This window comes from Stegostoma tigrinum, chromosome 35, assembly GCF_030684315.1.
Source record: "Stegostoma tigrinum isolate sSteTig4 chromosome 35, sSteTig4.hap1, whole genome shotgun sequence".
Classification (NCBI taxonomy): Eukaryota; Metazoa; Chordata; class Chondrichthyes; order Orectolobiformes; family Stegostomatidae; genus Stegostoma; species Stegostoma tigrinum.
In genome coordinates this window covers 6,599,883-6,621,332 of record NC_081388.1, presented here as the reverse complement: position 1 = coordinate 6,621,332, position 21,450 = coordinate 6,599,883, and the positions used below count along the sequence as shown (strand labels likewise).

Sequence of the window (21,450 nt, the reverse complement as noted above, 5' to 3'; positions counted from 1 at the left end):
CCACCTGGAAGGACAATGGTAGCAGATTAGCACTGAGGCCCCTCTTCCCAGACAGCAAACTGGAGTTGTCGGCTCTACCAATGATGCAACGTATAGTGGCCAAAGTTGCAGCTTCTCTTGCAGTGCAAACAGTTTCTATTAAATGTTTGGGTGTTGCAGTGGAAGTTTAAAATTATTTTAAAGTCAGTGTCCCTGGCCAGGCCAGCATTTCTTGAGCTCTTGAGAAGATAGTTGCGAACTACCTTCTTACACCCACAGTGCTGTTGGAGCAAATTGGAGCATGTTTGTTCAGCCCAAACACAAACTTTCCAGAAAGCTTTACAAGGCACCAAACGTGCTATTGCCAAGACTCACCAGCCTTCTTCTGTAGCCTGGCCCATCAAAGTCCTTATCTGAGTCATCTGCAGCAGAATATCTGTATGACCTCCCCCTCCAAAGAGCTAGAAATCTCTGCTGTCCCCAGCCCTGGCTACCGCTCACTCATGTCCAGTATCTGAGTGTAGGTCGTACCCTATGCTCTCCACGATGAAATACATTGTGTTTGACCTGATGGCTGCAACTGTGTGACAACAAGTGATCATGTGTCATCGCCATTAACAACTTGGTCTTCTTCCACTACCTGGGCAGGTTGCTGAGTTAGGATATCTGAAAGGAAAACGGGATGAGGACGAGGTTATATCAAGAAGGAAAGAGAAAGTACGAAATGCATTCTTACATAATCTTACAAAAGAGATTGGGGGATGAGGAGAGTTTGGGGTTTCTTGGCAAGGCCAGCATTGATTGCCTATTCCTATTTGTCCTTGAGAATGTGGTGTTGGACTGTCTTTCGTGGACCACTGCAGACTGCATGGTGAAGTTTCTCTGACAGTAATGTGAGGTAGTGATTTCCGCAAAATTATTTGACTGGCCCAGTTCAATTTCTGGTCAATACTGAAACTCAGGTTATCGATGGTGGGGTGGTGCTGCCCCTGATGTCAACAGTCGCTGGCTAAGATTTTTCTGTTTGAAGATTGTTAATGTATGTTTTTGGTATTGTCTGGATTTCCAGAAGGCATATGACAGAGTGCCACATTAGAGGTGGAAAATAAAAACTAGGGGCACCATATTAGAATGGACAGCGGATTGGACAGCTATTAGGAAACAGAGATCGGGCAGAGTGGGTCATTTTCTGTTCAGTAGGATGTGTACCACAGAGACCAGTGCTGGGGCTTCAACATTTCACAATGTATGTAAATGATTTGAATGAAGGAAGTAAAATGTGGTTTTCAAATTTGCTGATGACTGAAAGTTAAGTTGGAACGTAAACTGTGAAGAGGACCCGAGGAGGCAACAAAACGATAAAGATAGGCTAAGTGACCGGGAAAAGATCTGGCAAATGGAGTGCAATGCGGGAAATGTGAAATTGTCCATTTTGCAGGAAAAAGTGCAGAATCCGAAAGGTGAGAATTGCAGAGCTCTCAAATGTAGAGGGATCTATGCACCCCAGTGTATGAATGGCAAAGTCTCCAGTTAATAAAGCAGGCCATTTCAGCTTGAGATGAGGAGAAATATCTTCACTCAAAGGGTAGCACTGTGGAGGCTGTGGAGGGCAAATTACTGAATATTATTAAGAAACAAATAGATTGCTTGAGGCTAAACGGTGTCAAGGAATATGGGGACAGAGCAGGGGTCTGGGACTGAGATAGACGATTGAATGATAAAGTAGGCTTGAAGACTGCATGCTCAATTCCTGCTATTTTCTATGTTTCTAAAAGGCAACCTAATGGAATATTATTATATTTGCAAGGGGAGTTAAATACAAAAAGTGGCAAGATTATTTTTCAACCGTACCAGGCAGAGGGCTGTTGTAGGCTGCAGCGGGACATTGACAGGATGCAGAGATGGGCCGAGAGGTGGCAGATGGAGTTCAACCTGGATAAATGCGAGGTGATGCATTTTGGAAGGTCGAATTTGAAAGCTGAGTACAGGATTAAGGATAGGATTCTTGGCAGCGTGGAGGAACAGAGGGATCTTGGTGTGCAGATACATAGATCCCTTAAAATGGCCACCCAAGTGGACAGGGTTGTTAAGAAAGCATATGGTGTTTTGGCTTTCATTAACAGGGGGATTGAGTTTAAGAGTCGTGAGATCTTGTTGCAGCTCTATAAAACTTTGGTTAGACCGCACTTGGAATACTGCGTCCAGTTCTGGGCGCCCTATTATAGGAAAGATGTGGATGCTTTGGAGAGGGTTCAGAGGAGGTTTACCAGGATGCTGCCTGGACTGGAGGGCTTATCTTATGAAGAGAGGTTGACTGAGCTCGGTCTCTTTTCATTGGAGAAAAGGAGGAGGAGAGGGGACCTAATTGAGGCATACAAGATAATGAGAGGCATAGATAGAGTTGATAGCCAGAGACTATTTCCCAGGGCAGAAATGGCTAGCACGAGGGGTCATAGTTTTAAGCTGGTTGGTGGAAAGTATCGAGGGGATGTCAGAGGCAGGTTCTTTACGCAGAGAGTTGTGAGAGCATGGAATGCGTTGCCAGCAGCAGTTGTGGAAGCAAGGTCATTGGGGTCATTTAAGAGACTGCTGGACATGTATATGGTCACAGAAATTTGAGGGTGCATACATGAGGATCAATGGTCGGCACAACATTGTGGGCTGAAGGGCCTGTTCTGTGCTGTACTGTTCTATGTTCTATGTTCTATCAGTGAGACGACATCTGAAGTACAGTGAACTGTATTAGTCAGATTATTTAACAAAGGGTGTACTTGCCCAGCCCATTCCTGAATCGTGTTGTTTCTGGTCATGGACAGCTTCATCTTTGAGAAATTGGAAGTGAAAATGAAGATTATGTAAACATCAACAAACATTCCCACTTCTGACCTTATGACTGAGGGAAGGCGATTGATGAACAGCTGAAGGTCAATGAGACTAGCACACCCTTTGTTAAGTACTAGTTGTGTCTGAGATGATTAGCCACCAACCATCACAATCATTTTGTTTGATGCTGGGAATGATTCCAAACCAGGGGAGAGTGTTTCCCCCGATTCTCATAGGCTCCAGTTTTGTTTGGACTCCTCATGTCACATGCGGTCAAATGAAACCTTGACATCAAGGGCAGTCCATCTCAGCTCAGCACAGGGCTTGAGCTTTTCTGTCCATGTTTGGACCTGGGTTGTAATAAGGTCAGGAGCTGAATGGGCCCTGGTGGAACCTAAGCTGAGTATCAGTCAGCAAGCTGTTTTACTGTAAATGTCACATGATAAACCTGCTGACAACTTTTCCATCACTGCTCTGTGGATTGAGAGCAGGACAATAATTCCCTGGACTGAGATTTGCCCTGTTGGTTGTGGACAGGACCTATTTGGCAAACTGACATTTTGTCAAGTTGTGGGTGTAGGATGCAGTAGACTCAGCGGTTAGCACGGCTGCCTCTCAGCACCAGGTGACTGTCTGTGTGGAGTTTGCACATAGTCCTCGTGTCTGCATGGGTTTCGTCTGGTTTCCTCCCACAGCCCAAAGATGTGCGGGTTAGGTGGATTGGCCATGCTAAATTACCCATAGTGCCCAGGGATGTGTAGATTAGGTGGGTTTTAGGGTCTGGGTGGGATGCTCCGACTGTCAGTGTGAACTTGTTGGGCCGAAGGACTGTTTCCACACTGTAGGGATTCTTTGATTCTATAAACATAGACGAGCTTGATCTGAGGTTTGGATGACTAGTACTGGAGCTCAGATCAGCAGATGCTTCGGGGACTCATATCCACAGCTGTAGCCTGTGTGGTCAGCCAATATTTGCTATCACTTGGTATGAGATAAATTGGCTGAAACGCGGCAATATTGGGGACCTCAGGGGACTGTTGTGATGGATCATCTACTTAGCACTTCTTACTCGGGATGGGTGCGCAGTGTCTGAAAGGGGAAAAGGACCGGCACAAAGGCACTTTGTGGTGAGGAAAGGACAGAAAATAAACTGCGCATGGCTACACCATCATGGGCAGTTGTGGTATGGTGGTAGCATCCCTACCTCAGAGCAAGGAGGTCCGGGTTCAAGTTCCACCTGCTCCAGTGGGACATCCCTGAACAGAGGATATCTACAGTACCTGCAAATTGCGAGTCAGCAGAGAGTACAAGATTTAGGGGGGGAAGACTAAGTATGAAGACACAAGTGATTTTCAATGGATATAACCTTGCTGATGATCAAAGCCACAGTAGCAGTCCTTCCAGCCCAATAGAAACTAGTATCTCTCTGTCTCTCATCTGTCTCCACAGTTACACGTCACTTTGTCCAGCAAGAGGGAGGAACATTTGTCAGTCAGTGTTGTTCAATGTGTTTGTGTGATGTGACTGTCATGGTTGAATTGCTGGAAGATTCATCAAGCTTGTGAGATATGGCTGTGAGGCTGAGATGAAGCTGATGAGATTTCAGTCTGTGTTCGGATTTAGAGGGATCGTTGGCAGTGATTGAACAGTGCCTGAGTTTGCTGATGCAGTCAGCAGTGAATGGCATCCACATTCTCTGGGCTAAACTCTGGCTTTGGCTTCTAAGGCTATCTGCTTCCACTGCCTCGTCACTGCTATCTGAGGCTCCTTTTCTACCCCACCCTACCCCTCCCTCCTTTCCACCTCCTCCACCAAGATTTCCAACACAGTATGTGAAAACCTCAGGGAGCTCTGTCTCGCATGTGGCCAGTTGGCCAGCAGTTTGAAAAGCTCCAATCCCATGAAGAGGTGCCCTGTAAGACAGGCCAGCTTTGAATAGCCAAATAAAGGAAAAGTCTTGCAGATGCTGGAAATCTGAATCGAACGCAAAGAACGCTACGGTGAAACTCAGCAGGTCTGGTGACATCTGTGGAGAGAGAAGAGTCAATGTTTCGAGTCCAATGTGACAGAAGCTCGAAATGTTAAACCTGTTTCTCTCTGCAAGGAATGACTCCAAGGAAACCAGCTGAGTTTCACTAGCACCCTCTGTCTTTGTCCTGGCTTTAAATAGTGTCAGCGTGCAACATTATTGGTCTCACTGCTGATGTGCAACCTATGAGCAGCACAGTTAATGCTGGATGTGCTTAACAATTGATGTAAGCAGGCAGAACAAGGTAGGCATTACCTGCATTACAGTAAGAGGGCATGGGGCAATGAAGCATAGTGGCCTGGCTGCCCATTCTCGGGATTTGTCCAATTTAGCCAGGAGGCTGCTTTTTGGATTTTGCTCAGTGGCTAGATCAGACAGAATACCAATGAATTAAAACTACCTCATCTCTTACTCCCACACAGCCTTATATTCTTTATGTGATTTACAATTTCATAATTTACAAACAATCCTCCAAAAGCTCTTGAAATGTTGTTTACAGTCTCTGCCTCAGTAACAAAGTGTTCCATGCTTCGGTGACCCTCTGTATGAGGGGAAACCTTTCTCTACAGGGAACATTGTGTTAATTTGGCTTAGTTCTGGCTGTAGCTGTTCTGATTTAACCTGGGTTGTGGATATATTGCGCGCAGCTTTTTGAACCTTTCCTGCCAGTGCTGAAGTCCTGACAACAGTCTAAATACTGTCTGTTTGAACAGCAGGTATTTAGCTTTTATTGGACCCTGTAGTGTTTATTCAATGAGAGGACTTCATGAGCCCTCTGCACTACTACATCCTTCAAGAAAATGTAATTGCTTCCTTCTGCTTTTCCCTTTATTTTATTACATGGTTATTAACTCATGGCCAGAAACTTTGAAGGTCTCTGACAGTGACATCTGATTAAACAAAGCCCAAACATTCTCAAAGCAGAGTGACATGGCTAGGCAGCTTCCAGCTGATACAAAGACAGCTGTCTGGATAAGGACAGTGTTGAAATGCCATCTGCTCTTCGTACCTCCTTGTAGGCCAGTTGTTTAATTGGCAGATGCATTTGGCCTTTAAATGTGGCCTCGCAGCGCCTGTGAATCTTCTGGCTCTAAGCATCCTGCTAAGCCCCTGATAGACTGAGCAGGGAGCACTGTCACCTTTCCAGCAGCAGTGCACTGATTGCAACATTGAGAAAGAGAAAGATATCATTGAGCAATGCTCCCACTCAAAATTTGTACCAGTCTCTCTAAAGATAAATAAGGAGCCGAACATCTGTTCAAGGTCCTCAATCCAAGAGTGCTAGTGTGTTTTTGTTAGGTTATTCACTCACTGGATGCAGGTATGATGGGCTGGGCCAGCATTTATTGACTGTTCCTGTTTGTCGTCGAGCAGTTGGCAGTGAGCTATATTCTTGAGCCGTTGCGGTCCCTTTGACGCAAGTGCACTCACAATGTCATCAGGGAAGGAATCCCAGGATTTTGGCCCAGCAACACAGAAGGAACAGATGCATTACCAAGTCAGGGTGGTGAGTGTCCTGGAGGTGAGCTTGCAGGGGGTCAATGCACCCATGTATCTGCTGCCCTTGTTCTACTAAATGAAATTTGTCATGGGTTTGGAGGGTGTTGTCAAAGGAGCCCTTTTGAATTTCTATTGTGCTTTTTGCAAATGGTACAGGTTGCATCTCCTGGGGTGATGACTGAGGGACTGAATTCTTATGGATGTGGTGTCAGTCAAGTGGCCTGCTTTGTCCTGGATGGTGTCAGGCTTCTTGAATGTTGTTGGAGCTGCCCCCATCCAGGCAAGTGGGGAATATTCCATCCCACTCTGGACTGGTGCCTTGTAGATGGTGGGCAGGCTTCTGGGGAGTCAGGAGGTGAGTTACTCACCACAGCATTGTTAGCTTCTGACCTGCGCTTGTCAATACTACTTGTATGACTAGTCCAATTTAGTTCATGGTCAATGGTAACCCCAGGATATTGTTAGGGAGGGGCATAGTGATGATGATATTAGTTAGATTCTCTCCTGTTGGAGATGGCCAATGCCTGGCACCTGTATTATGAATGTTATTTCCCGCTTGTCGGCCCAAGCCTGGATATTGTCCAGATCTTGCTGCATTTGAACATAGACTGTTTCAGTATCTGAGGAGTTGTGAACTGAACAATGTATAATCATCAGCAAGCATCATTACTTCTGAACTTATAATGGAGGGATGGTCATTGAATGAAGCTACTGAAGGTAGATGGGTCTAGGACACTGCTATGAGGAACTAGGGTCTTGGGGTGCAGTGTTAGTGTCACTACCTCCGAGCCAGGAGGCCCAGGTTCTGGTCCCATTCTGCCCGAGAGCTGTGTGATAACCAGAGTTCGATTAGAAAACATCTACCGTGAAAATGACCTGCAAAGATGTCCTAGAGCTGAGATAGCTGACCTCAATAACCATAACAATCCTCCTTTGTACTGGGTAAGTCTCCAACCAGCAGGGAGCTTCCCCCCAGTTCCCATTGCCACCTGTTTTGTTCGGGCCCTTTGATACCACTCTTGGTCAAATGTGGGAATCCAACTTTCAAATATACTTAGTTGGAAGTGGCAGCGTGACTCTACATTTAAACAATACAGTTTTATCACTCTCTTTTCCCAATGAGTGCTCCCCAGCTCATCCTGATCCCTCTCCCTGACTTTCAATTACCCAGCGGCTCCTGTGACCCTCAACTTCATTTACCATCTAGCGGTAAGGCTTTACCAGCTCTGTGGGACTGGGGGTCAAGGCCCAATATTGGGGTCTGCTCAGCATTCAGGCACCAGGATCAGTTTGCTGGATACTGTATCTCCTTCCATGCTGGAATTTTTTGTGCCATGCCGAGGTTTGCCATCTCAATCATGTCAATTCCAGATACAGTTTGCAACAGGTCAACAACCAGGATCCATTATTACTGTGGAATCACCAAGTCTCGGACAATATTCAGATCCATATCAGTTCCATTACAAATGGATCTCTCCCAAGTCCAACACCACTCTGGTGAGAATGAGGGCCTGACTGGTATGGTAACTTCTCCCTGCTCCCTTCCTTATTTCTCAAACTTATCTGACAAAAGGGAGCTGTTCGGCCAGAGGTGGCTTCGATGGGCTCCAGAGTGATGGCAGCGTCTTTAGAGGCAGCATGGATGCAGAGTTGGTCAGTCCGGCTGTGAAGCCTGGAGTGGGATCTGACTTCCCCGTGGAATGGGCCCATGGTGGAGGGTTGGCGTGTGTTGGGTGTACCGGTGAGGGACACTCTCAGCGACAGGCCTGGGCTGGGAATGTTAGAGCGGGAAACTTTCAGCGACAGGGCCACAGGGCCTGGGCTAGGAATGCTGGAGCGGGACACTCTCAGCGACAGGGCCTGGGCTGGGAATGTTAGAGCGGGAAACTCTCCATTACAGGGCCTGGGTTGGGAATCCTGGAGCAGGACATTCTCAGCAGCTGGCTGGGTAGCAGTTTAGAAGGTAAAATTGGATTCTCTTTAAGTTATTTTTTATTTAAATTTTATTTCAAGTTCATCTAAATGGCACCTATGTACGATGACGGTACACACTTTCACCGTATTTTATATTGAACACAGATGACAATACAGGATATTCTATTCTAGCCTACTCAGTTAGAAAATATGGGTCTGTTTATTGGGAGAGAGGTTAGCCTTAGAAAGAAGATGGCAGCATATCAATCTGTGTCCTATTTGGCTATTTTGTATTGGCCCTTCTGTGCAGTCTGAGCTGATCCTTGGCTAGTCAACATCAGACAATACCCCAGATAAAAGTCAAAAGATCTTGAGTAAAGCTCAGTGGATCAGGCAGCATTGAATGAGAAGCAGAATGAACATTTCAGTCAAAGACCCTTCATCAGAAAACGGTTCACCTTTCACACCAGACACATCCCATCAGGAACAAAAACAGAAGTTGTTCTGAGGAAGGTTCACCCAACCCGACATGTTAACGCTGACCTTTCCCTTCACAGATGCTGCCAGACCTGCTGAGATTTTCCAGCAACTTCTGTTTCTGTTCCTGATTTACAGCATCCGCAGTTCTCTCAGTTTTTATTTCGTATCCAGCCAAGGTTCTACATGATCTTTACAGGGAATTAAAATTGCCAACCCACCAGAATTGGCTAGCGATTTCAAGAATTAAAGCTTAATGCTTCGGATACTACTACCCCAGGAGAATACTCATGGGGGATTTGTTTTAAGAAATTGCATTTTTGGTTTCCATTTTCTTTGACTCAAGCCTGTTTATTAATTATAACACAACTGGAGGTGGCAACTAAAGGATGCTTGATGGTCTTTCCATTGAATAACAAAGACATGGGAACACCTCCATCTACAAGTTCCCCTCCAAGCCACTGATGATGCTGACTTGGAAATATATCGCCGTTCCTTCAGTGTTACTGGGTCAAAACCCTGGAATTCCCTCCCTAACAGCATTGTGGGTCAATCCACAACAGGAGGACTGCAGCAGCTCAAGAAGGCAGCTCACCAACTTCTCAAGGGGCAACTAGGGACGGTCTCAGCTAGCAACACCCACTATCGAACAGGCAAGTTGGGGTGTTGGGGCTCCTGAATCCAGCCAAAGGTATTCCTGGAGATTTTATCACAGCGTCACACATTGAGACGTCCCATATCCACTGTCCCATTATTTTCTCTCCCCTTTCTTTCACAATCCTCTCACTGCTAATGTGTTTATGAAAGGACTTCAGAGTTTCTTTAATGTTAACTACAAAACTCTGTCTTTGTCCCTCACATTTTTCTCAGTTTTCCTCCGCACTGTCTCGACTGCTTCACAAGTCTGGCTTGTATCAGGGTCTTTCTTTCAACCCTAGTTTGGGGACAGGGCATGAGCGAGTGTTTTTGGAGGTGGACGGTAGGAAGGCTAGCGAGGAATGTAATAGTGGCACGTATCGGGCTGTGGATGACTACACAAGTCAACACAATGTGATTATTCCATTGGTTCATACATCCCCTTGAATGGTCTGAATGTAGAATTTCTATTTTGGGCACAGCTGGCAGTCTGGGTGAGAACTATGCTTGATTTTCTGAGGTGAACTTACCAAGATTCTACTCAAATGTATCTGCACGATGATATACATTAAATCTTCTGTAAACTGATACAATTAAACAGCATAACTAAACCTCACACTCTTGCTGAGTTTTTTCTCCCACTTGCATTTAAAACAAAATGCAATGACTTATTTATGAGTGCTGACCTGCTGCAGTTTGATTAATACAGCTACAGAGGGGTCTATCACAAAATGTAAGCATTTGGAATAAGAGTATTGAGACAACCATCAGCGAGTAACCAGATTTTAAACAGCTTTAAAATGTACTTCTTCTTCACTGGCAACTCCAGTGTTTGTTGCCCGTCCCTATTTGCCCCTTTTCTGCGGCTTGGATGTAGGCCAAGTTGGGTAAGGGTGGCAGATTTCCCACCCTAAAGGACATCAGTGAGACATGTGGGTCTTTTTCATGGTAACGAATGATTGTTGTCACAGTCATCACTAAGATCAGGTGTATAATGTCAGATTTTGCCGGGGTTGTCTGGGGGCTCTTGTAGTGCAGTGGAAGTGTTCCTATCTCTGGGCCAGGTGGCCCAGGTTCAAGTCTCAACTGCTCCATGAAGTGCCATGACACCTCTGAACAGGTTGATTATGTAAATATCTGAAATCCCCCGGAGATCAAGCCAGATGGAAATGATTAACACAAGTAAAACAGCCTTGACTTAATTAATTACACTGCCATGGTGGGATTTGAACCTATATCCACCAGGACATCAGCCTAAAACTCTGAGTTTCAGAGATGGTGGGAACTGCAGATGCTGGAGAATCTGAGATAACAAGGTGTAGAGCTGGATGAACACAGCAGGCCAAGCAGGATCAAAGGGGTCTGAGTTGTTGGCTCAGTGGTAGCGCTTCAATACTGTCATCTGAATCACTTACTAGCACTGGAACAATTATTAGCTTCATTGGTGTACACTGGCTAGTTTCTTACGGAATTCAACTTTAAAAAAAACATCAAAACATCTCAAACATGCCTTCTACGGATAGCCCCTGGGTTACAAATGGTTCTAGAGTATGTTTACAAGTCAATTTCCACACAAATCTAAACAGAATGCAGAACGATGTGCAGGAGGCGCGTGTGAGTACAGGAGAAGTTCATATGTTGGGCCATTCAAGTTACATCCCCATATGGGATTGCATTCATGAGTACAAACTTAAGTCAGGTGTCCATAAATCAGGGACCCCCCCCCCCCTCCCCCGGCAATGTCCTCAAACGAAAGCACAGCTCAGTTTCTAAGTAATCGCAATGGACAGAATTCAGCACATGCCCTACTTCGATCTCGGATAGCAGTCATGTTTCCAGATGGTGCCATCTTCTGGCACAATGTTTCATTCAAATTGTTAAAGATTATGGTAACTCAACTCATTCTGTACCCAACTCATGTTTGAAATTCCTTGATATCGTACATTTTGGTTTGGCTGATTACAGAAGCAGAAACTATAGGTCAGGGACTTTCTGCTGAGGGGGGGGGCATATTGTGGCTGTACAGGACATTGGTGAGGCCACTTTTGGAATACTGTGTTCAATTTTGGTCTCCCTGCTATAGGAAAGATGTTGTTAAACTCAAAAGGGTTCAGAAAAGATTTACAAGGATGTTGCCAGGGTTGGAGGGTTTGAGCTACGGGGAGAGACTAAATAGGCTGGGACTGTTTTTCCTGGAGCATCGGAGGCTGAGGGGTGACCTTATAGAGGCTTATAAAATTGTGAGGGGCATAGATAGGGTGAATACCCAAGGCCTTTTTCCCAGGGTGGGGGGAGTCCAAAAGTAGAGGGCATTGGTTTGAGGTGAGAGGGGAAAGATTTTAAAAAGGACCTGAGGGGGCAACCTTTTCACACAGAGGGTGGTGCGTGTATGGAACGAGCTGCCAGAGGAAGTGGTGGAGGCTGGTACAATTACAACATTTAAAAGGCTCCTAGATGGGTACAAGAATAGGAAGAGTTTAGAGGGGTTTGGGCCAAATGCTGGCAAATGGGGCTAAATTAATTTAGGATATCTGGTTGGCATGGACAAGTTGGACTGGAGGGTCTGTTTCCATGTTGTACATCTCTACACCTCTGTGATTCTGATTAAATCTATTCCTGGAGGTGTTGGCACACAGCCCCTGGACCCCTGCCTTCCAGCACATCAATTCTAGTGTTCACTGTCTTTCCATGCCAACCTGAAAGCAAAAAGATTCCTTGCTATGAAACTGGATTATTCTTGACTGTCAATCAAATGGACTTGCTTCCAAATCCTTTTCTTTAAAACCACAAAACAAAACAATTGTTGGTCAATGAAAACACAGGACAGAAAAGCATTTTTTTTCCCCAAAAAGACCCTCTGATTGTTCTTTGGGATCTGCTTTCAAAAGCATCCTGGACATTAATTTCCGATACCCAATGACCTCCAGACAAATCCGAAAGGAGTGGCACCCCACTGTCATCTTGTGTCTGCCACGTGATGCCAGCTGAGCCCAACCTTCTAGTTTCTGGGAGCCAGGGGACTGCAGTAAAAGGTCTATTGCATTGAGGTGGGAGCAGGTACATCCGCGGACCTGTAGGGCCAAATGGCATATTTTTGGGACGTAACTGTTATGCAGCCGTTGCAAAGAGAGGCTGCCGAGCAAGTTCACAGTGCGGTGTGCCAGGACCCAGCTGTGGACCTTTGTCGCCATCTCCTGGGCAAAGAATGAGCAGCAGCCAAAAGGCTGAGCAGTTCACAGAATTGGTGACATTTCATCCTTCAGGAAGTGACGAGGCTGCCCAGATGAGAGAAATCACAGGACTGTTGTCTCTGTCACAGAGAAGTGACTCATCAACACTTTCCAATGTGCTTAAGATGTCTTTATTTTTAGAACTGCGTTGAAGCTTGGCTAGTAAAGTCAGTTCGTTAGCCTGCGATGTAACTGACATAATCATAGCGAGCAATAAACATGCTTTCTTTCTCAGAAAAATTTGGATGAAAAGATGCAAAAGGATTGTGCACTGTAAGGTTCTATTTCAATAGAAGGCACATTGTTTCAAAGTAATGCCTCGACATTAATGAACAAGATTTGACACCAGGGTTGTAAGTCAGATGACTAAAATCTTGAACAAGGGGTAGCTTTTAAGGAACACCTTGAAGAGAGAAGAGATGGCAATGCTGAGATTACAAAGGATTTCAAATATCGAGCTCAATCTGCTAAAAGCACAGGCGTGCTGGATAATGTGATGAAAAGCAGGGATGTGCAAGAGGTCAGGGGATTGGAAAGTGGCAAACTTCACAGACTTTTTCCAAGCCAGGGTGTAAGGCCAGCGAGCACATGGCAGTCAGTTTAACATTACCGGTGGATAAGATTTTACAAGTGATAATCAGGGGGAAATAAAATTAACAGGAATTAACTTGAAGAAATTTGGAGTTAATTAAGGAGACACAGCACAGATTTGTAAAAGGCAGACAGTGTTTGACTTATCTAATTGAAGCTTTTGATGAAGTAACAGAGAAGGGAGTGCAGAGAATGTTGCCTGTGTAGATTTTAATGCAATGCTTGACAAAATGTTATACAAGAGGCTAGTTAACAAAATTATCTCATGGGAAGAGAGGGTCAGTGTCAGATGGGTAAAACTTAGACACAGACAAAATAGAGAGTCAAGTCAAATTGGAAATGTTGCTGACGGTACCAAATTCGTACAAGCAGCAGACAGTGAATAACAAATCAACAGCATCAGGACATAGGGATAGCAGAATGCATAGTTAACTGGCAGATACAATTTCACACAGAGAATTGTGAAATGAAGCATTTCAGGGAAGGAATTAAGAAGAAACATCTACTGAGTTACACAGAGACACAGCAGGAGAATGGAACTGACTGGATTATTGTCCACACGGCTGACAAGAGCCTGAGGTGTGGAATGACCTACCTCATTTTGTGCCATAATTGCTCCATATCAAAGTGCTTTATTTCCTTGTTTATTTGTTTACATATATGGTAACATTCTTGGCAAAGTCAGTATCTATTATCCTCCCCTAACTGCTCTCCAGAAGATAGTAGTGTGAACCACTGCAGTCCATGTGATGTAGACTCACAGCGCTGGTAGAGAATTAAAGAATTTTGAAACAGCGACAATGAAGGAACAGCGATATATTTCCAAGTCAGGATGGTGAATGTTTTGGAAGGAAGCTGGCTGGCGATGTTCTCATTCCATTCTCCTTCTGGGTGATTCAGGTCACAGGATTGGAAGCTGGTATTGAAGGAGACTTGATGAGCTGCAGTTCTGTATCCTACAGAAGCTCTACACTGCTGCCACAGTGCATCTGCAGTGGTAGGAGTGAGCATTCAAGTGGGAGATGAGATCCCAAACAAACAGATAACATTTGAAAACAATAAGAATTTCAAAATCAATGTGTTGCCTTATTGGGAGCTAATGTGGGTCTGTAAACACAGGGGAGTTTAGAGAATAGGTTTTGGTAAAAGTTAAAAATAAAAGGACTGTAGCATTTTTTAACATCAGTATAACTGGGGAGCCGAGGTGAGAGGACAATGCTTATTGTGCAGGTTAGCTGAAGAATATGGTTTTAGTGAGCATGCATCAAATATATTCACATTCAAATACTTAACTGTGGACAAGATTTGCTCTAAATCCCATGCCAGTGCAGAAACTCAGAAGTCTCTTTGACATCTACAAATGAACTATAACATTTTCCCACATAGACAGTGTTCTGATCCCAGCTGGATCCAGTCCGAGCCCAGACTGAAACCTGGTTTGATAGATCTGCTTTTCTCGTTTTAACAAGCTGGTCTCTCGCTGAAATGTAAAGAGGCCACATTGCAGATTTGTTTTTAACACTAAAACAGAAGTTTATTGAGGAAAGGAATGAAGATAAGGTGAGAGTGGAGTTAAGGTGAGAGCTACAGAGGAATCAAGAGGGGTAATTCTGCATTGAGTGGGACTTGGGTGTCCCTGCATACCCACTGCAGTGGTTCCTGGTCTTCTCCCATGTGACCACTCATAGGAAACAAAAGCATAGACGTCAGGCTCAGCTGGCCCTTTTTTTGTACGGTCTTCCTCTGCCCTATTCTGGGCCGCTTTCTCCTGTAATGAGCAAACAAAGGGGCCAGTGAGTGAGATTAAAGCAACTGACAGCTTTTTATTTCCTTTATTCATTCATGGGATGTGAGTGTCGCTAGCTCGGTCAGCATTTATTGCCCACCCCTAACTGCCCAGAGGGCAGTCAAGAATTAACCGCATTGCTGTGGGTCAGGAGCCACATGTGGGCCAGGCCAGGTAAGGATGGCAGTTTCCTCCCCTAAAGGACATTAGTGAACCAGATGGGTTTTTCCTGACAATCAACACTGGAATCATGGTCATCATTAGACTTTTAATTCCAGATATTTATTAAATTCAAATTCCAACATCTGCTGTGGCAGGATTCAAACCCAGGTCCCCAGAGCATTATCTGATTCTCTGAGTTAACCGTCCAGTGACAATACCACTGGGCCATCGCTTCCCCTGCTAGTGCATATAGGTGAAAAATAGGATGAATTGACTCAAAGAATTGAGGAGGCAGCCTGTGGGGTTAGTGATGTGGGAGGCTAAGGCCAGGCGAGGCGGGAGGCTGCACAAGAGGGAAGGCGTTGCATGCGGCAGTGAGAGCAACAGGGCGTGAGCCTTGGTGGGAGATGGGCGCAGTAGCAGAGGTAGAGTGAGTATGAGATAGCAGAGAGAAGAATGCGGCACTTTGCCTGCTCATTGACCTTCTTTCTGGAGATGGCACTGTCCTGGGTGTTGACTGCCTTGGATCACAGTGTGTATGCAGGAGCAACTAGTGTCCCTGCTGACTACATCTGTGGGAAGTGCACCCAACTCCAGCTCCTCGAAAACCGTGTTAGGGAACTGGAGCTGGAGCTGGATGAACTTCGGATCATTCGGGAGGCAGAGGGGGTTATTGAGAGGTGTTACAGGGAGGTAGTCACTCCTCAAGTACAGGAAAAAGGCAGATGGGTTACAGTCAGGGGACGGAAAGGGAACCAGCAGGTAGTGCAGGGATCCCCTGTGGCCATTCCCCTCAACAATAAGTATACTGCTTTGGATACTGTTGGGGGGACGACTTACCAGGGGAAAGCAGTGGGGCACAGGTCTCTGGCACAGAGTCTGTCCCTGCTGCTCAGAAGGGAAGGGGGACAAGGAGCAGAGCATTAGTCATTGGGGACTCCATAGTTAGGGGGACAGATAGGAGGTTCTGTGGGGACGAGAGAGACTCACGGTTGGTGTGTTGCCTCCCAGGTGCCAGGGTGTGTGATGTCTCTGTTCGTGTTTTTGGGATCCTTAAGGGGAGGGAGAGCAGCCCCAAGTCGTGGTCCACATAGACACCAATGACATAGATGGGAAGAGAGATGGGGATTTAAGGCAGAAATTCAGGGAGCTAAGATGAAAGCTTAGAGCTAGGATGAACAGAGTTGTTGTCTCTGGTTTGTTGCCCATGCCACGTGCTACTGAGGCCAGGAATAGGGAGAGAAAGGAGGCGAACCCGTGGCTACGGGATGGTGCAGGAGGGAGGGTTTTGGATTCTTGGATAATTGGGGCTCTTTCTGGGGTAGGTGGGACCTCTACAAGCAGGATGGTCTTCACCTAAACCAGAGAGGTACCAATATCCTGGGGGGGAAATTTGCAAAGGCTATTCAGGTGGGTTTAAACTAATTCAGCAGGGGCATGGGAACCAAAATTGTAGTTCGAGTATAGAAAAGGTTGGGAGTAGGGAGGTCCAAAATAAAGTTTCAGGTATGCAAAATGGCACTGGCAAGCAAGAAGTTGGTTTGAAGTGTGTCTACTTCAACGCCAGGAGCATCCGGAATAAGGTAGGTGCCTGGGTTGGTACCTGGGACTTCGATGTTGTGGCCATTTCGGAGACATGGACAGAGCAGGGACAGGAATGGTTGTTGCAGGTTCCGGGATTTAGATGTTTCAGTAAGAACTGAGAAGATGGTAAAAGAGGGGGAGGTGTGGCATTGTTGGTCAAGGACAGTATTACAGTTGCAGAAAGGATGTTTGGGGACTCGTCAACTGAGGTAGTATGGACTGAGGTTAGAAACAGAAAAGGAGGCGTCACCCTGTTGGGAGTTTTCTGTAGGCCTCTGAATAGTTCCAGAGATGTAGAGGAAAGGATAGCAAAGATGATTCTCGATAGGAGTGAGAGAGACAGGGTATGTGTCATGGGCGACTTCAACTTTCCAAATATTGACTGGGAACACTATAGTTCGAGTACTATAGCTGGGTCAGTTTTTGCCCAGTGTGTGCAGGAGGGCTTCCTGACGCAGTATGTAGATAGGCCAACAAGGGGCGAAGCCACATTAGATTTGGTACTGGGTAATGAGCCTGGCCAGGTGTTAGATTTGGAAGTAGGTGAGCACTTTGGTGATAGCCATCACAATTCTGTTATGTTTACTTTAGTGATGGAAAGGGATAGGTGTATACCACTGGGCAAGAGTTATAGCTGGGGGAAAGGCAATTATGATGAGATTAGGCCAGATTTAGGGAGCATAGGATGGAGAAGGAAACTGCAGGGGATGGGCACATTAGAAATGTGGAGCTTATTCAAGGAAAAGCTCCTGTGTGTCCTAGATAAGTATGTACCTGTCAGGCAGGGAGGAAGCTGTAGAGTGCGGGAGCCGTGGTTTACGAAGGAGATGGAATCTCCGGTCAAGAGGAAGAACAAGGCTTATGTTAGGATGAGATGTGAAGGCTCAGTTAGGGCACTTGAGGGCTACGAGGTAGCCAGGAAAGACCTAAAGAGAGAGCTCAGAAGAGCCAGGAGGAGACATGACAAGTTGTTGGCGGATAGGATCAGGGTAAATCCTAAGGCTTTCTATAAGTATTTAAGGAATAAAAGAATGACGAGAGCAAGATTAGGGCCAATCAAGGATAGTAGTGGGAAGTTGTGTGTGGAGTCAGAGGAGATAGGGGAAGCACTGAATGAATATTTTTTGACAGTATTCACTCGAGAAAATGACAATGTTGTCGAGGAGAATACTGAGATACAGGCTACGAGACTAGGTGGGATTGAGGTTCACAAGGAAGAGGTATTAGAAAACCTACAGAGGGTGAAGATAAGTCCTCTGGGAAGCCAGGGAGGAGATTGCCGAGCCTTTGGCATTGATCTTTAACTCGCCATTGTCTACAGGAATAGTGCCAGACAACTGGAGGATAGCAAATGTGGTTTCCCTGTTCAAGAAGGGGAGTAGAGACAACCCTGGTAATTATAGACCAGTGAGCCTTACCTCAGTTGTTGGTAAAGTGTTGGGAAATGTTATAAGAGATAGGATTTATAATCATCTAGAAAAGAATAATTTGATTAGGGATAGTCAGCACGGTTTTGTAAAGGGTAGGTTGTGCCTCACAAACCTTATTGAGTTCTTTGAGAAGGTGACCAAACAGGTAGATGAGAGGAAACCGGTTGATGTGGTGTATATGGATTTCAGCAAGGCGTTCGATAAGGTTCCCCACAATAGGCTATTGTACAAAATGCGGAGGAATGGAAATGTGGGAGATATAGCAATTTGGATCAGAAATTGGCTTGCTGAAAGAAGACAGAGGGTGGTAGTTGATGGGAAATGTTCATCCTGGAGACCAGTTACTAGTGGTGTACTGCAAGGGTCGGTGTTGGGTCCACTGCTGTTTGTCATTTTTATAAATGACCTGGGTGAGGGCGTAGAAGGATGGGTTAGTAAATTTGCAGACGACACTAAGGTCAGTGGAGTTGTGGATAGTGACGAAGGATGCTGTAGGTTGCAGAGAGACATAGATAAGCTGCAGGGCTGCACTGAGAGGTGGCAAATGGAGTTTAATGCGGGCAAGTGTGAGGTGATGCATGTTTGTAGGAGTAACCGGAAGGCAAAGTACTGGGCTAATGGTAAGATTCTTGGTAGTGTAGATGAGCAGAGAGATCTCGGTGTCCATGTACACAGATCCTTGAAAGTTGCCACCCAGGTTGACAGGGCAGTTAAGAAGGCATACAGTGTTTTAGCTTTTATTAATAGAGAGATCGAGTTCCGGAACCATGGGGTTATGCTGCAGCTGTACAAAACTCTGGTGCGGCCGCACTTGGAGTATTGTGTACAGTTCTGGTCACCGCATTATAAGAAGGATGTGGAAGCTTCTGAAAGGGTGCAGAGGAGATTTACTAGGATGTTGCCTGGTATGGAGGGAAGGTCTTATGAGGAAAGGCTGAGGGACTTGAGGCTGTTTTCGTGAGAGAGAAGAAGGTTGAGAGGTGACTTAATTGAGACGTATAAAATAATCAGAGGGTTAGATAGGGTGGATAGGGAGAGCCTTTTTCCTAGGATGGTGATGGCGAGCACGAGGAGGCATAGCTTTAAATTGAGGGGTGAAAGATATAGGACAGATGTCAGAGGTAGTTTCTTTACTCAGAGAGTAGTAAGGGAATGGAATGCTTTGCCTGCAATGGTAGTAGATTTGCCAACTTTAGGTACATTTAAGTCGTCATTGGATGAGCATATGGACGTACATGGAATAGCGTAGGTTAGATGGTCTTCAGATCGGTATGACAGGTTGGCACAACATTGAGGGCCGAAGGGCCTGTACTGTGCTGTAATGTTCTATGTTCTATGTTCCTTTCAGATTTGGGCAAACCTTATTAAGAGAAGGCTCAACCACAGAAATTTTCTTAAATATAGATATTTATTGAGTAATAATAAATTGCTAAAGTGGTAATAATAAATGGAAGAGAAAAGGGAAAAAAAAAGTCTCAAGCCTTTCCAGAAAAAGCAACAAGTGTCACGCCCTCCTGCCCGTCGGGGTCCCCTCAACCAATGGCTAGCCTGGAGGCTTCAGTTTGTTCCGGCACCGCGCATAATTCTTAGGCAAAGTGAAGTCCAGTGAATTGGAACTAAACTCCCTCTCTCTTATACAATGTAGCAAACAGCCAGCACAAAGAAAGCAAATACAGAAAATAAAACACATCTACAGAAAAACAAGTTGCAGGTGCTGTCTTTGGCTTGTAAAGGAATGTCAACAAACCCCATCCAAGGTCATGCAGCTTGTCAAGTATCATCAACAATTTTAGCCATTCAGCCCATCCTATACAATCTATCTTCTCACGCAGCCGTCAAATATCATCATTAACTTTTAGCCCTTCCGCCCATTTTGTACATTCCACCCCGATGATATTTGACAGCACGTGTTACAATTGCAAATGCTGACGCAAATCAGCAACAGCCGTGAAAGTATGTATAATAAGAGTATGTAACCGGCACTAGAAGATTAAAACTAAAATGAAAATAACTAGTATCAATACGAAAATACAACAATAGGTTGCATCATCAAATTAATGATTGCAGTGGTCTTTGGGGACCAACCCTTATACCAGAAGGCCATGATAGAACTAGCAAGCCATGCCATCTGATTGAGGTGACATTCTTTCTCAGTTAATTTATTTAAATAATTTGCTCTAAAATTCAGTACTTTCCACATTCCTTAATTTATGTTTCCCCAGTTCCCTATGCACAGATTCCTACACCACGTGGGTCTTAGCTCAGTGTTTTTCACATCCACTAACTGCCCTAACACATTACAATTTCACTGACTGGTTTAGTCAAACAAATGATCAAGGCGGGATATCCGTATGTCATCTGCTGCGCCCGTTAACTCAGTCCACCATTCCTCCTCCCAGATTCCATATTCTTTCAATTCTGTAACATTTTCACATAATAACCGATCACACTTTTTATTTTGATTTTAATTCTTTTTGCACCCCTTTCACTAACGCTACTTTCATTGTTTTAAAGTCAGTTTCTCTATGGTTTTTGTGTCAGTGCCTTATCATATAAACTATCTATTTGCGCTCTTCCAAGTCACACTCATCCTTTCATCAAGTAGTTGCACATGTCTGAGACCCATTGTTTTGAGTGCATGTTCTTTACCATCTCATATTTATTACCTCTGAGGTAATACTCACTTTTGCACACTTACATCGGTAACACAAGACCATGTTACGCATTCTTGACACCCACATGATCTTATCAAATGGTCAATGCGGTTTTACTCATCTCTTCCATGTCTAGTCCCAATGTCTCAGGTAGTGGCTTGATCACCAAATCAATTCTCTTAAGAGGAAAGACAAGGCCTCAAACATCACCAAGGGAAAACTATCAGTTTTGTGCTCATAGCTAAACCTCCTTTCCATGGCTGTAACATTTTAACCTGAATTAACGCTTCAACCTACTATTCTAATTTTATTTTCTTCTATCACCAGTCTCCACCTTTAACTACTTTGTCTCTTCCAATTAGATTGTTAATTGATCGTTAAGGGGATCAAGGGTTACAGGTAGAAACTGGGACAATAGACTGAGAAACCATGATTGAATGGCAGAGCAGACTCAATGGGCTGAATGGCCTAATTTATGCTCCTATGTCTTGTGGTCTTATAATTTTGCAACATAACTATTATGAGAGAGTGTGTGTGTGAGAGAGAGTAAGTGAGAGAGAGAGAGTGTGTGTGACAGAGAGAGAGTGTGTGTGAGAGAGAGAGTAAATGAGAGAGAGAGTGTGTGTGACAGAGAGAGAGTGTGTGTGTGAGAGAG

At 45.0% G+C, this 21,450-nt stretch overlaps 1 long non-coding RNA gene across 1 annotated transcript in view; it reads right to left on the bottom strand.

The window, feature by feature from the left end:
* Nucleotides 1-14,838: 14,838 nt before the first annotated feature.
* LOC125447407 (uncharacterized) overlaps nucleotides 14,839-21,450 on the bottom strand; it is a 56,279-nt gene continuing 49,667 nt past the window's right edge. The window contains exon 3 of the long non-coding RNA XR_007246551.1: nucleotides 14,839-14,947. This is a non-coding gene — a long non-coding RNA (uncharacterized LOC125447407). The remainder of the gene's footprint in view (nucleotides 14,948-21,450) is intronic.